The sequence below is a fragment of the Acomys minous genome (genome assembly GCF_964271855.1).
Source record: "Acomys minous genome assembly, chromosome: 3".
Taxonomy (NCBI): Eukaryota; Metazoa; Chordata; class Mammalia; order Rodentia; family Muridae; genus Acomys; species Acomys minous.
In genome coordinates this window covers 110565965-110580583 of record NC_140485.1, presented here as the reverse complement: position 1 = coordinate 110580583, position 14619 = coordinate 110565965, and the positions used below count along the sequence as shown (strand labels likewise).

General features: G+C 41.3%; 1 protein-coding gene across 2 annotated transcripts in view; it reads right to left on the bottom strand.

Annotated features, from left to right (window-relative positions):
- Window positions 1-14619, bottom strand: part of TRMT11 (tRNA methyltransferase 11 homolog) — a 144176-nt gene that overhangs the window by 58449 nt on the left and 71108 nt on the right. For both annotated transcript variants that reach the window (XR_014777890.1, XR_014777889.1), the window contains one exon: window positions 12610-12675. The gene's annotated coding sequence lies outside the window, so the exon portion shown is untranslated. Of the gene's footprint in view, window positions 1-12609; window positions 12676-14619 lie in introns of those variants that run through there.

Genomic DNA, 14619 nt, shown 5'->3' with positions numbered 1-14619 from the left:
ACACATTTTAGTGGAAAGTTACAAACACAATTACAATAGACATAAATTCATGAATGACTTACAGTTGAACTTAAATGAAAAGGAAAGCCCCACAATTTATTTCTTTTCCATCACCCTTGAATTTCGGGTTAAGCATTTTGTCCATTGTTTTTCTTCAGCAGCACCAGGTGGTGGAAGTCACTCTCTGGAGCTCAGCACAGGGTCAAGAACTCTAGCACAGAGCAGACTCGGCTTTCATTCCTGCCTTCGTTTCACAGGAACCGTTTGACCCTGGTGGGGTTTTTGTCATTTCTACCTCAGTTTCCTTGCATGTAAATCAAAAGCTACAGTACTGTGTCACTCAAGGAGCCTGTTAAGTACATATGTGTAAAGAGCTTTGTAGAGAGTTTGATATGTAGTTAGAGCTCAGTGAATAACTTAAAAGAAGAACAAAATGAGATGGTGAAATGAAAGTCTGTAAAATACAAAAACTTATCATAATTAAATAATTGAAAATCTTTCTCTTGGTCAATAACTATATAGTCTAGATATTACAAGAAAAGTTAGTTTCAAATTAACATGGATTGGATTCCTCCGCCCCCTGGTAAAATGAACTGGTTCTCTTCCATCCCTTTCTCTTTAAGTACAGAACCAATCAAAACTGGTTCTTTAGACTTGCATCCTTCCATTTTACTCCATTATTTAAAAATTGTTTTACCTTGGCTGGAGAGATGGCTCTGTTGTTGAGAACGCATACAACGCCCACAGAGGACCCAAGTTTGGGTCTCAGAACCCATATAGGACAGTTGAACCTGTAACTCCAGCTAAAAGAGATCCAACGCCCTCTTCTGGCCTCCATAGGAAACTACACCTACATGCACATACTTCCACACAAATACATGCATATACATAATTTAAAATAAAGAAACTTCAAAATATTTATGCTAAATACTGTACTTCTAGAAGAAATGTACTAACAAACTAAAGCAGCAGGTATCTGGATATCTGAAAAGTCTGAACACTCATATGTCACTTTGTACACTTCAGGTGACCACCCAGTGGAAGCCCACAGGAGCAGCTAGCATAGTAAACTTGAATACATTAGTGCTGGCCTTCAGTGAATGCTGTTGATTGACAGACTCATCAATGATGACATAGCATGGTGTTTTTCCATCATATCTACAGAATAGAATCATAGTGGACTAGAGTGCCTCGTGTGTGTGTGTGTGTGTGTGTGTGTGTGTGTGTGTGTGTGTGTACATGCCTGTGTGCATGTGCACATTCATGATTGTGAATGTGTGTGGACATACATACCTGCATGCCACAGTACCTGTGTGGAGGTCAAGAGGACAACTTCAGATGTGTATTGGCTTACTGCCTTCTTTAGGATAGGATCTATTTACTGGTTTTCTGCCCTATTTACCAGATTAGCTGGCCTGCCGGATCCAGGGATTCTACAGTCTCTGGTCCCTATTGGGTGATAGGCATGCTAAGATTGCATGAACTATGCATACAGCTGTTATGTTCATTCTTTGGGTCCACACTCTGTTTCTGTTGTTTGTATAGGTAGTGCTTTTACCCACTGATCCATGTCTCAAACCCTCGGATTTTGCTTTTTAAAACATCCTACATCTTCAAGTTGAGGTTGGGCTAAGAAGAAGAAGATTGTAATTCTCAGGCAATTCAAATGTATATCCATGGTTGAGAAATAGTGGTGTGGTAGAACATAGACTTACATTCTACAAAAGAAGAGGAGATAAACAGTATTTACTATATAAAGAAAGAGTGAGGATGGTCATTTAGTGATTTTTTGTTTGTATTAATAAATTTGAAGGAGGGAAAATAATCTTCCTCATAAAATGGCATTTGTTTAACTTAATCCAATTGATTTCTAACATTTGACAAATGTTTACTATATATCTTGCATATTGTTCTAATAACTGTAGGAATAGTCTTTAAAGTCAGTAGCATAATTCTTGGTAGAGGGAATAACCCAATTATTGAGACAATGTTTACACACAAAAACATAATGATAGATAACTATAACACAATAATATGGACAATTAAATAAGCCAGTTCCAAAGCGCTCAGGGAGGCCAGGAGGAATAGCCAGAGTAGCTAGACTCTGGGGAAACTGAGACCGGTTTTGAAGTGGTAAGATTTGAAGAAACATAACAAACAAGAGGAAAGAATTTCGGCATTTCTTTTGGGGTGTACATTGCAAAGACTCTGGCTTTCAAGTCCTCTTTCTAGCTGGCCCTCACTTGTTCTTTAAAGGCATGCCCAGCTTTCTGTGCCTCCTACAAGGCTCTCCTTTCCTCATAAGTCATTGCCTGTGTGGCATGTAAGCAAACACATACCATGATAAAATGACAGCCACAGCCTCTCCTTGGAAATGAAAAGTCTCTAAGATGAGCTTAGAAAGAAAAAGAAGCAGAAATAATAGGGCAATCCTATAGAAATCAAACATTTATACAACTCTTGAATTTGTTTTATTTTCTCCTATTGTCCAAATGGGCTTCCTGGCATTTTAGCCTCTTGGCTAATGGGCTTTCTTTTACCATTTGTCTTCATTCCGCAGTCCCGTTCCCTTTGATTTGGCTGTCTCCTGCCGTTGACATGTTAGCAGCATTTACTTAATACTGGTTGAAATTTTTGCTTCTTTAATTTACAATTTGTGGTTGGGAAATGATCTGCTTTTGTTTCACGTTGTTTAATGTTTTCCAATATAATATTCCTTCTTGCACTCCAGTGGGTTCATTTACAAAACATTTAATGTCATTTGCGTCTTTGAAGAGTCGTGTCTTTGGTTAGAACAAAAGTGAGTTCCTTCATAGAGCCTGAGATACTTTATAATTGGTGAAGATTAACTTCACTATGTTTGTGAACCAATAAAGGGAGTAGGAAACTTTGCATATTTATTCTTTCTCTTTTATCTATTAATGTTTCTTTCATTCAACCAAGTATTTACTGAAATGCCATCTCTGTGCCAAGCTCAAGGAACAAAGAAGGTTAAGCTCCTGAACCAAATAGTTTATAATTCTCTGTGGAGTTGGGGAGGGGGAGAAGAAAAATGAGGAGTGAGAATATAATATGAATACAAAGGTAAACACAGGGAGCCATGGGGCGGTCAGAAGGAGGTCCCCATCTCAGAGGGAGCCCTCTGAAAGAGTCAAAGCAAAAGCTTAAGTTCCATAAAAGGAAGAGATAATGTAATCCCGGGTCTTCAGAGGACCTGAGTCATGAGATATCATGAGTCTTCAAGACAGTGGAGAAAATGACTCAAAAACATAAGAGGTGGGCATGCACCTCACCCCAATATGAAGGGTCTAGCATGTGAGCCAAAAAGTGTGAAGTCAGCACTATAGATAGCGTGAGCTCCTTCAAGTACATTAGCAAGGAGATCCATTATCTGGCTTATTGTCAATTGGCTTGGAAAGCAGGGTGAGGACTTGGGAGCTGGAAGAAGAAGCAATGACCTGCTCAAGAGTAATGAGGCCATGAGCAGAGTAGTCAAGATTCAGACGCAGGACTTGAAAGATGATAGAAAGCAGAGCTGACAGGACGTGATGGGTGTGGGGGGGGGGGGGATGGTTTGAGGATGGGTATGAGACTAAGAAGGGGAGCAGACAAAGGTGAGGCCGAGCGAGGTGTTTAGTTTGGGCAACTGCCGGGTGTAATTTCCGTAGCTAAGCATTCTTTCCTTACAGTCATCGGCGCATATAGTAGACTTTGCCCAGAACTTGATTGAACATGTGTGTTGAACTAGTAATAGAAACTTAGGCAACGCATCCATGCACCTTCACTCAACGCACAAAGTTACATTTGCACTTATATTCGTATGATATCTGAATTGAGTAATTTTTCTTTTTAATCTATAGCCTTTTAACAAACTGGCACAAAAAATATCAATGAGAACATTTATTATTTTAAATGTATTGCGTGAGGACAGGGTCTTCCTATTTTTAAGTTATAGACATTTGATAACTTTGTCAACCGTATTTTTGTCTCATTATTATTTTTGTTTGTTTGTTTTTAGATTTTGTTTGTGGGGCAGTTTTAGGTTCACAGCACGCGTGTAGGAAAGATAGGATGAATTCTCAAGTGCTCACCCCTTCTACACTTGTAATAGCTCCTGAATTTATTATGCCCCCAGATATATGTTTGTGTCAACTGATAAACCTACACTGACATATCATTACCACTCAAACTCCACATTCTTTTAAGGCTCGACATTCTTCACGTGTATGCAGATTATACTAACATTTCTCCATCATCGTAGCATCTTACAAAACATATTTACTACTCTAAGTACCTCACTTATTTTAATGCCTGGATGTAGAAAAGAGACAACAGGCAGGTATTGCCTTACATTCAGTGAGGATGGCAACTGGCTCAGAATCCCATTGTCTAAGGGACTGGTCCAGTGTGGCTTACCGACACTTCCTGAGTTCTTAAAAAACATGAATGCACATTCAAGACAGAAGGACCAACTTTCCTAGCTTAAAACATTCTGTGTGCTCTCATACTTATCAATCATTTTCAAATGTTTGTTATGGTTACAACATGAAGGACTTTGAAATAGCTAGAAGCCAAAGTAAAACTTATCATCCCATAATTATCAAATATCCAAATTATCAAATAAACAAATGGCCAATTACATGTTAACTGACGCTGCATATGAGGATCCAAGGCCGACCCCTGCCCTTGGAGATATGTAGGCTAGTGAACATGCACACTCTGCATTCCCTGTACCTTTGCCTCTATTAGATTGACTATTTTTACATTACATATATAGATGAGATCAACTTTTTTGGCTTGCTTCACCCAGTGTGTTGCCCTCTGTGTTCTTTCATGAAGACACAGGATGCAGTTTTACCTCTTTTTTCAGTACTAAAAAAAAAAAAAAGACACAATTATCCTCATTATGGGTCATGTGATAGTTAATCTTCAGTGTCAGTTTGACTGGATTTACAATCTAGAAGAAGAGTCTATGGGCATGCCTGGAAGGCCTTTCCCAGGAGTGATAATTGAGCTAGGAAGACCCACCCTAAACATAGATGACACCTTGAAAAACAGGGTAAAGGAGAAGGCCTGAAAAGCACTGGTATTCATCTACGTCTGCTCCGTGGCTGAAGATGCAACATGATAGCCTGTGCAGTTCCCACCATGAGAGCCCGTATCCCTTCAAACTGTGAGCCACACTAACTCCTAGATGGATTCCTGTCAGGTATTTGCTCGCAAAAGCAGTTCAGGTAACAAACTAAACCTAAGAAAGAAACATCAACTCAAAATGGATTCTTAAACACAGGTGGGGGTGTGATGGGGGTAGGTGCTATAGACATTGGTCTTGGTAATGATTTTTAGATATCACACTCAGAGCTATGGTCACAAAAGCAACAATACATAGCTCTATATTACACCATACCACCTCTGCATAGCAAAGGAAACAAAATGAAACAACAGCTTATGAACTGGGGAAAATATTTACAAAGTATTAATACGATGTTTATATGCAAAATCTACATAGAACTCAAGAGTAGAGAGAGAAAACTTGATTGAAAACTAAGCAGATAACCTGAATACATACCTACCTCTCCAATGAATACATAAAAATAGTCAATGAGTGTATGAGAAGACACCAGACAGTATAAATAATGAGGAAACGGGTCTAGAGACACGGGTAAAAGCACTTGATGTGCAGACATGAGTATTTAAAATTCTAATCATCACCTACCCACGCACATGGACACATGCGCATGCACACGTGCACAATCGACACAACTGGGTCTGGTGGGGCGTATCTTATAATCCTGGTACTTGAGAGGCTAAGGGAAGAGTAGGGCTCAGAGTTCAAGGACAAGCTAAGCTTCACAGGAAGTCCCAGACCAGCTGGGGTAGATAACAAGACCCTGACTAAAACACAATAGAAGGAAGAAGACCAAGAGGATGCAGAGAGGAAGGAAGGAGAGAAGATTCACATTAACACCCTGGAAGACAGCATCCACACTTCACTCCATTGTTTCTTTTAATCATTTCCTGTTTTTAGCTGTATGTTTAGCTGAATATTTTTGGGGAAAACTTCAACACTTTATTTGTTGTTATTGTTATTGTTTTTGTTGTTGTCGTTGTTGTTCTTTCCATTTTAATGAACTGATTTCCCATCTTTGTTTCTAAGTGACCTGAACCCTTATACATGTCACTAAAGGGGAAGACTTTTACATTTTTGTGGTTTGTCCTGTCACTCAGTTTATATACTTCTAAGGTTTATATTTTGCTTTCTTGTGCTTGATATAGTGTTCTAATGTAGAAGCACACTGTTGGAACGCGGGGTAACACTGGCACAACCCTGTCTCAAGAGCTTAAAGCTGAATTCTGCCTGTGCCCGTTGTAAGCTGGCAACTTTTGGAGAAGCTTCCAAATCTGTAAGACATAAAAGGCTTATTTCAGGTCAATACCAGGTGCCAGGAATAGTGGTTATTTGTTTCAACAAAGGTACCATGTATGGGACAGTGGATGAAAATAGGATTGCCACCATGATAAACGTGTGATTCGTAGTTATTTTCCAAGATCCACTAAAAGTCTTCATAGACCAAGTGACTGGATTAAATGGAAATATTATAGGCATCACTCTGTGAATTTGAAATATTGGGCGGTGGCATTAATCTGTGCCATCCCCCATGATATTATTTTTGTTGTTGTTGCTTAATACCTTTGTGGGAATGACAAATTCCTTTGGTTTCCAGGACGCCCATCTAACGATAATGATCCTCATTCTACAGGTAAAAGAGCAAATATGAGGGCTCTGGCAGTGACCAAGAACATCTATTTCAGTCACACACTAGAGTTACAACACTGAGTCTACAGTAGCTTAAACAGGGCCAAGATGTCTGTGTCCTCAACCACTGAATGCTCTCATTGTAACTACCTTCTAGACTACTGTGGGCCGGGGTGTGGTAATTAATGTAATTAAGAGTAGGTATTTACTAATTCCTGGAGATCTGGAATTCTGGATTTTCTTTTCTTTTTTATTTATTCATTTTTCTTTTCTTCTTATTCTTTCCTTTTTCATATTTTCTTTGAGCTATGGCTCAAACCCACAGCCCCACGCATGCAAAGCAAGTTCCCTATCACCGAGCCACCATAGTGCTGGCTGTTACATTTTCCACAGTGCAGAAATAGCTTTAAGACTTCTGGAGACAAACATATGGTGTTCTCTTGTAATAACGCCCAAACCTTTCTTCAAAGAGACCTACAACTCCTTTTCTGTCAGGGCTCAGTGGCAATAAATTGGCTTAGGTATGGACCCTTGGGGAGTGGCCTTAGCTCTCCAGTGTGTCAACTCGGGTTACAGTTTTGGATTCCATAATTTGAAGTCTCTTTCTTATTTAGGTAGATTAATAATCTAGTGGACTGCCAATCTGCTTTCTTTGCTGGGGATGCTGTGGTCTGTTAGAAACCTCCATGGAACTCAGAAACCTGATGCATTCTGGTCCATTGGGTGTGTCTGCTGCCCTTCACAAGGAGTGAACTCACTGTGTCCTTGGTGGGCAGGTGCTGCTGCTCTACCAGTGCTGCCCACAGAACAGTCAGTCACACCTTGAAAGCAGGCGGCCTGTCCCATGTACCTGGCCTACAAATAGGTGAATGTTGTAAGAACACAAGATTCAAGTTTACTCTGAATCATCCGTGATTTCTAGAATGTTCCAGAGTGTTCAGTTCAGAACATGTAATGATGTTTGTGCATTCCCCTACACCTATTTTCCTAAGCCTTTGAGTTCTCTCATTGTTCCTGGAAACTGTGGTATATCAGCCTGCGATACACAAAGCTCATGGTATGTGCTCAAAAGACCAGGGTTATATGTTTTTCAGAAAGTTTTGAACCAATTGTTAAGCAACCCGTTACTTGAAAACTAAAGAACCTTCAAGCCTACGTGAAAAGAAAACTTCCAAGCACAGACACAAAACACTACTTTCCTGGGCTTTTTTGGTATTTAAACTGTTAAAATGATTCTCTTCAGAGACATAACAAAGGTCTGCCTCATGCAGATTTGTGGGTTTTATTTATTATTTCACATTTACACACAGAAGCTCGTTAGATGGGAAAGCAGTATGCAGCATTATCTTTAGGGTTCTGGTTTGCTCATCAAAGAGACACAAATAATATTTAGCTCCCTCAAAGAGTTGCTGTGAGAAGTGACCGTGATAATGTGCAAAAGCACATCACACAATGCAAAGCACACAGGAATTTCTTCATTTTTAAAAAAGTATGCAGTGTGCTTGGTTATATGCACGTGTGTGCCTGTTTGATCCCCCAGAGCTGCAGTTACAGGTGCTTCTACACAATCCAACGTGCTTGCTGGGAAGCAAACATGGGTCAACTGCAAGGGCAAGATGTGCTCCTAACCACGGAGCCATCTCCAGCCCCAGGAAATACTTAATAAACATTACTGCTACCATCTCACAAGAGAATGACATTACACGCCATAAGTTATGCATGAGAAAGTTGAACACGCACACCATACACTGTCCAGAATAACAGGATGAGAGCTTTCAAATTCCACCATGTCCTGGGGTCAGCTTTTGCCACTCGACGTACAGAAACAGCTGCACCCACTCAAGCCGATGGAGGATTGATACCCTCCCCTGCTCTGCAGGGCTACGTGCATACCCACAGCGCTGCCCAAGTTCGTCCTCTAAGCAGTGTGACTCCCTAACCTTGAGTAAACTCAGCAATGGGAGGCCTGTGATAAACACACAGCAAGGACAATGTTACAGCTGTTTGATTTATTGTGTCTTATGAAATACAAACCTCCTCGCATCATGGGAATTAGTGATGGAATTTTAAAAAGAATAACAAAATGAAATCAGGAATGGAAGAAAAAAAATGTCCTGGTTCAACTTTAAAAAAAAAAAAAAAGCTTTCTAATAAAAAATGCAAACCAGATGCAGTTAGAGATGAATGATAATTAAGGATGATAAATGGCTAATGTTTTCTATTGAATTTCTCAGTGAAAACTATTGTTTCTGCATAAGGGAACCATTTACATATGGCTGCTGTGCTATCTTTATACCTAAATTAGATTTCACAGGCAATTGTCCTGATCTTCGATTGCCCACACTACTGTAATCCCTGTATTTCCCTCAGGAAGGTGACTTTATGACTTTGCAAAACCCTCTTTTATAAGAATAAAGAAGGATGAGCTAGATTATGGATAAAAGTCCTTCTATAAGAAAGCCATAACAGGTAGAATACGAACACTGTTCCTCAATGCAAATTACACATCAGCACAGAGGTAGCCACATACCTAAATAGAGTCCATTGTGACAAAACATATATATTTTCAGGCACATGTAGGAGTGAGAGAGATGCCCAGCCTTTGATTGAACCTTTGATTTTGGCTAGAAAGATGGACCCATGGGTAAGAACCCTTGCTGTGCAAGTGTAGGGACCTAAGTTTGACCCCCCAACACTCACATAAAAAAAAAAAAGTAACGGTCACATGTGCCTGTAAGCCCAGTACTGGGCAGAAAGATCTCTGGGGCTTGCTAACCATCAGTCTATCCAAAAGAACAGTGGTAAGCCCCAGGGTCTTCAAGAGTTCCTGTGCTATGGAAGTAAGGCAGAGAGTAACAGGAAAGGAAATCGATTTCCTCCTCTGGCTTCCACACAATCACATTGAGGGCACGTGGACCTGCACACTTGCGTGTACAGACATACACCACAGGCACAAACGCCTCTTCACTAAATCTCACAACAATCTTTCTCATAGTCATGGCCCTGGGGCATGACTGTAGCCAATTCTCTGAGTTCCAGCAATGGCGGTGGTCTAGAACTCAACTTAAACTTCACAACTTAGCATTAACAGTGTGCAGCCTTTCCCTAAAAACAACTCATTGTTTAATCTGTGCTAAGACTATCTAGCATAAGGATGGAGTTATCTTTAGCCCCTATTCACTTTACACCATGTGGGCATGCAGACTTCTGACATTGCAGCATAGTTACCACCTACAAATGCATCGCATTGCATTCATAGTGATCCTGCTGTGCATGCGGCCCAACAGCCACAGTGCACACACCTGCTTGTAGACTGTCAACAACTAGTTGGTGACTGCTTGCCAAGGCTGTGTTTGCTCCAGGGATCTATGCTAAAACTCAACTGAGACAATGAACTAGCTGAAGCTTATATTGTCTCTGGGGGTAAGATGTAACTGTGCTAACCATGTTAAGAAGGAAAATGTTAACGATGGCCCCTTTCTACCTCAGAAATGCCCTGACCTAAAACCTAAACCCTGGCCTTCTCTAACCACCACATTCTAGAAAAAAAGAAAAAAAACAAATGTACTGCAAACACTTCCTGGTGGGAAAGGAAACTTGATTCTTATAGAGTGCCCATCCTGCTGGGACCAGCATGACTTTAGACCCAGGAGCCAGAAGGGTGAGGTTGATTCTCATCATGAAGGACATTTGATGGGTAGGGAATTGGGAGTTATTTCACCTGCTTTCTTGCTCTGTTCATTTACCTATTTTGAACAGTAAAACTTCCCATTTGTTACCTTGCTCAAGAAAGAGGGCATACTCAGCTTTCCAGACAGAGGTATCCAGAATACATCAACAGAGTAAGATGAAAGAAAGGATGCAGGAGAGGAACGCCATCAGTCAAAGCTTCTCATCTCGTTTGGATGCCAACCTCGCTGGTTTGGTTTCCTACCCACATGCCTCAGTGTCCAGATGCTCATAGCTGAGACAGAACAGATTGGGTGCAGTGACGATGACAACACTGAAGGAAAGTCACTTTTCATCTCAGAGTCAGACAGCTAAACTGCTGTTAGTTTGAAATTTAAAAATTAGCCCCAAATGTTCCAACTTCTCCTGGCTTCTGACTGAGAACACTAAAGAAAGACACACAATTGATCGGGCTACGGCAAAGAAGGCAGGGAAGGAGACTGCTCGTGACTGGAGACAAAGTTACCAGAGTCTGGGTCACCATTTTGGTTTTTGGCATCTTCCTTCAGCCTTCATTCTAAAAGTGTTAGATTAAATAGAACAACCTGGCCCATTCCTCTGAAACCCTCCAAGGAGCTTAGACCTGGCCGTAGGATCTGAATCTCTCTTGTGTCACGTCCAGAATAAACATTAACCAGGTTTGTGTTAGAAATTTGCAAAACTTCCTGTTGATTAACAGCCTGGTTTTAGCTGAGGTAGTAGGACTGAAGGGCAGTTTCTCCCTTGATAATTGTAGAGCCCAGTTTTTAATACTTTGCTCCTTACAGGTGGAAATAATTAACTGTTAATTATTGTGAACTGTTGAGTTCACTTGATGAAGATAATAATCAGCCAACCACTAATTATAATTAAAAATGTGAAGATTCTACCAGTGGTTGACGTAGAATTAGAAGTGACATATATAGGACACGTATTCACCATTAATATGGCACCTATGTCATATCTCAGTCCATAAAACAAGTGTAAGAAACTGAGCTAGATCCCCAGAACCCGGATAGACACAAAGTTTAGCTCCGTAATGTGTTTTCCCCATTAATTAATTTATTTCATCACTTTACAGCCTGATCACAGCCTCTCTCTCCTCTCCTTCATGTTGCACCATCTCACCAACTCCCCCCATCAACTCCTCCCCTTCTCTGGGGAGAAGGGAAGGCCAATCATGGGTACCAAGCCACCCTGGCATACCAAATCACAGCAGGACTAAGCACATCCTCTCTCACCGAAGCCAGATAAGGCAGCCTGGCTACAGAAAGGGGATCCAAATGCAACAGAGTAAAGAGAGCCCCTACTCCATTTCTTAGGGGATCCATATGATGACCAAGCTGCACATCTGCTACATATGCTCTTTGGTTAGTGGTTCAGTCTCTGTGAGCCCACATGGGCCTAGTTTTCTTTACTCTGTAGGTCTCCTTGTAGTAGTGTCCTTGTCCCCTCCAGCTCCCTCCATCATTCCTCCCACCCTTCCACAAGACTCCTCTAGCTCTGCCTATTGTTTGGCTTTGGGTCTCTAAATTTGTTTCCATCAACTGCTGGATGAAGCCTCTCAGAAGACAGTTATGCTAGCCTCTTGCAAACAAAGCAAAGTATCTTTAATAGTGGCAGGGACTGGCTCTCTCTCCATGAGGTGGGTCTCAAGTTGGGCCAGTCATTGGTTGGCCATTCCCTCTCAATCTCTGCTCCATCTTTATCCCTACACTTCTTATAGGCAGAACAAATCTTGGGTCAAAGGTTTTGTGGGTGTGTCGGTGTCCCTCTCCCACCACTGGAAGTCCCACCTGGCTACAGGAAGTGGTCACTTCAGGCTCCATATCCTCTGCTGCTAGGAGTCTCAGCTGGGGGTCTCACCCCTATAGACTCCCAGGAGCTTCCCCTGTTCCAGAGATGCCCCCTCAATTTCCCTATTCTCTCCCAGTCCTCCACCCTCCCTACATCTGGTCCCCACCCCCTCCTACCCAGTTCCTTCCTTCCATCTACTTCATATGTTTATTTTATTTCCCCTTCTGACTGAGACTCAAGCATCCTCCCTTGGGCCCTCCTTATTACTCAGCTTCTTTGGCTCTGTGGACTGTAGTATGGTAATCCTGTCCGTTATGGCTAATATCCACTTATAAGTGAGTACATACCATGCATGTCTTTCTGGGTCTGGGTTTCCTTACTCAGGATGATATTTTCTAGTTGCATCCATTTGCCTGCAAATTACATAATGTCGATATTTTAAATAGCTGAATAGTATTACATTGTATAAATTTACCACAGGATTTTTTTTAAAATTCATTCTTTGCTTGAGGGACATCCAGTTTGTTTCCAGAGTCTAACTATCATGAATAAGGCTGCAATGAACATAGCTTGTATGGTGGAGCATCTTTGGGTATGCAGCCAGTAGTGGTACAGCTGGGTCTTGAGGTTAGATCTATTCCCAATTTTCTGAGAAACCACTGTTGTTTTAAAGAATGCAAATCCCAAATCGTTCTATTTTACCAAAGAAGACCCAGAAGCCAGATGCTGGGATGAAAACCTGCTAGCTCAGAGAGGCAGAGAAAGCACCCAACTGACCTTCTTACTCAGCTTATGTCTCAGAGGAAAAAGCCAAAACCTAAAAGCCAAAAGCTCAAAACTAAAAGCTGGCTAGGTCAGCTGACAGCCCAGGAGGAGAAAGCCAAAAGCCCCAGAGCCAAAGAACTAAAGAGATAAAGACCTCAAGAGCCAAAGATTTTGCTAGCTCAAAGCTCAAAAAGCCCTTTCTTCTTGTCCACAGTCTTAAATACCCTTCAACTCAAAATCCCTGCTACTCTTTAAGCCCTGTCAGCTGGTTTCTTGCTCTGCCTCTTGACCTCGCGTTAACTTTATTAAATCCTGTGTACAGAAAGCTCTTGAACTAAAGGCCTGCTTTAGGACTGGCTGAACCACGCCATATTCACCTTTTTACAATAAACAGAAAGTTCTTGGATTAAAGGTGTGTGTTAGGACTGAACCACACCAAACAAAAGATGGGTTCTTACAGCTCACAATGTTAAGGTTTACAATAGGATCAAATACCCTGCAACAAACTGCCAAATTGATTTGCAAAGTAGCTGTACAGGTTTGCTCTCCCATCAACACTGGGGGAGTTATACACTTTTCCCCACATCCTTGCCAGCATGTGCTGTCACTTGAGTTTTTGATCTTAGCCATTCTGATTGATGTAAGATGGAATCTCAGAGTTGTTTTGATTTGCATTTCCCTTGATGACAAAGGATGTTTGAGTATCTCTTTACATGCTCCTTGCCAATTCAAGATTCTTCAGTTGAGAATTCTCTGTTCAGTTCTGTACCCCACTCTGTAGCTGAGTTAAAGGTTTTTAGTGGTTTTTTAAATTTTTCTTTTTATTTAATTAATTTATTCAGATTACAACTCAATTGTTATCCCATCACTTGTATCCTCCTGTTCCTCCCTCCCTCCCTCTTTCACCCTATTCCCATCCCCTAGGTCTATGACCGAGAGGGACCTTCTCCCCCATTTGGTGTTTATATTGTCCTATAAGTTTTCACCTTTGCTTTGCAGAAGAAGCTTTTTAGTTTCATGAGGTCTCATTTACTTATTAATTGTTGATGTTAGAGCCTGAACTATTGGTGTCCTATTCAGGAAGTAGTCTCTTGTACCAATGCTATAATCATCAATGCCTTGTTAAGCAATTGCTACTTGGGTTGATTTTTGTTCTTTTGTTTATGTTTTTGTTTTTTAACAAGACGGCAGGAGTGGCAGCTTTTCTTTTCTCTTTTAGCTGCAAGTAACAAACTCAACTAAGCCCCACTCCGACCAAGAACATGCCTGGCTGGCGTAACTAAGAAAGTCCAGGCATGAAGAGGTATTGCTTGATGTTGAGATCCACCTCTGAATCCAGGTTCTGCCTTCCCTGTCTTGTGTCTCAGTCTCTACACTTCATTTCTCAAGAATACACATGTGCTCATGGCACGGCATCGTCATAGCTAAGGCATGGTGGGCATGCATAGCTCTTAAAGCTGAAGGAAGCAGTCCTCGGTCACATAGCTAGGTGGGTCACGTTGGTCAAAACAGGGCACATGCCCAGCCCTGGAATGAATGGAGGGGATTGAGCCTCAGCTCTATGAACACAAATTGGAGGACAGACGGCTCTG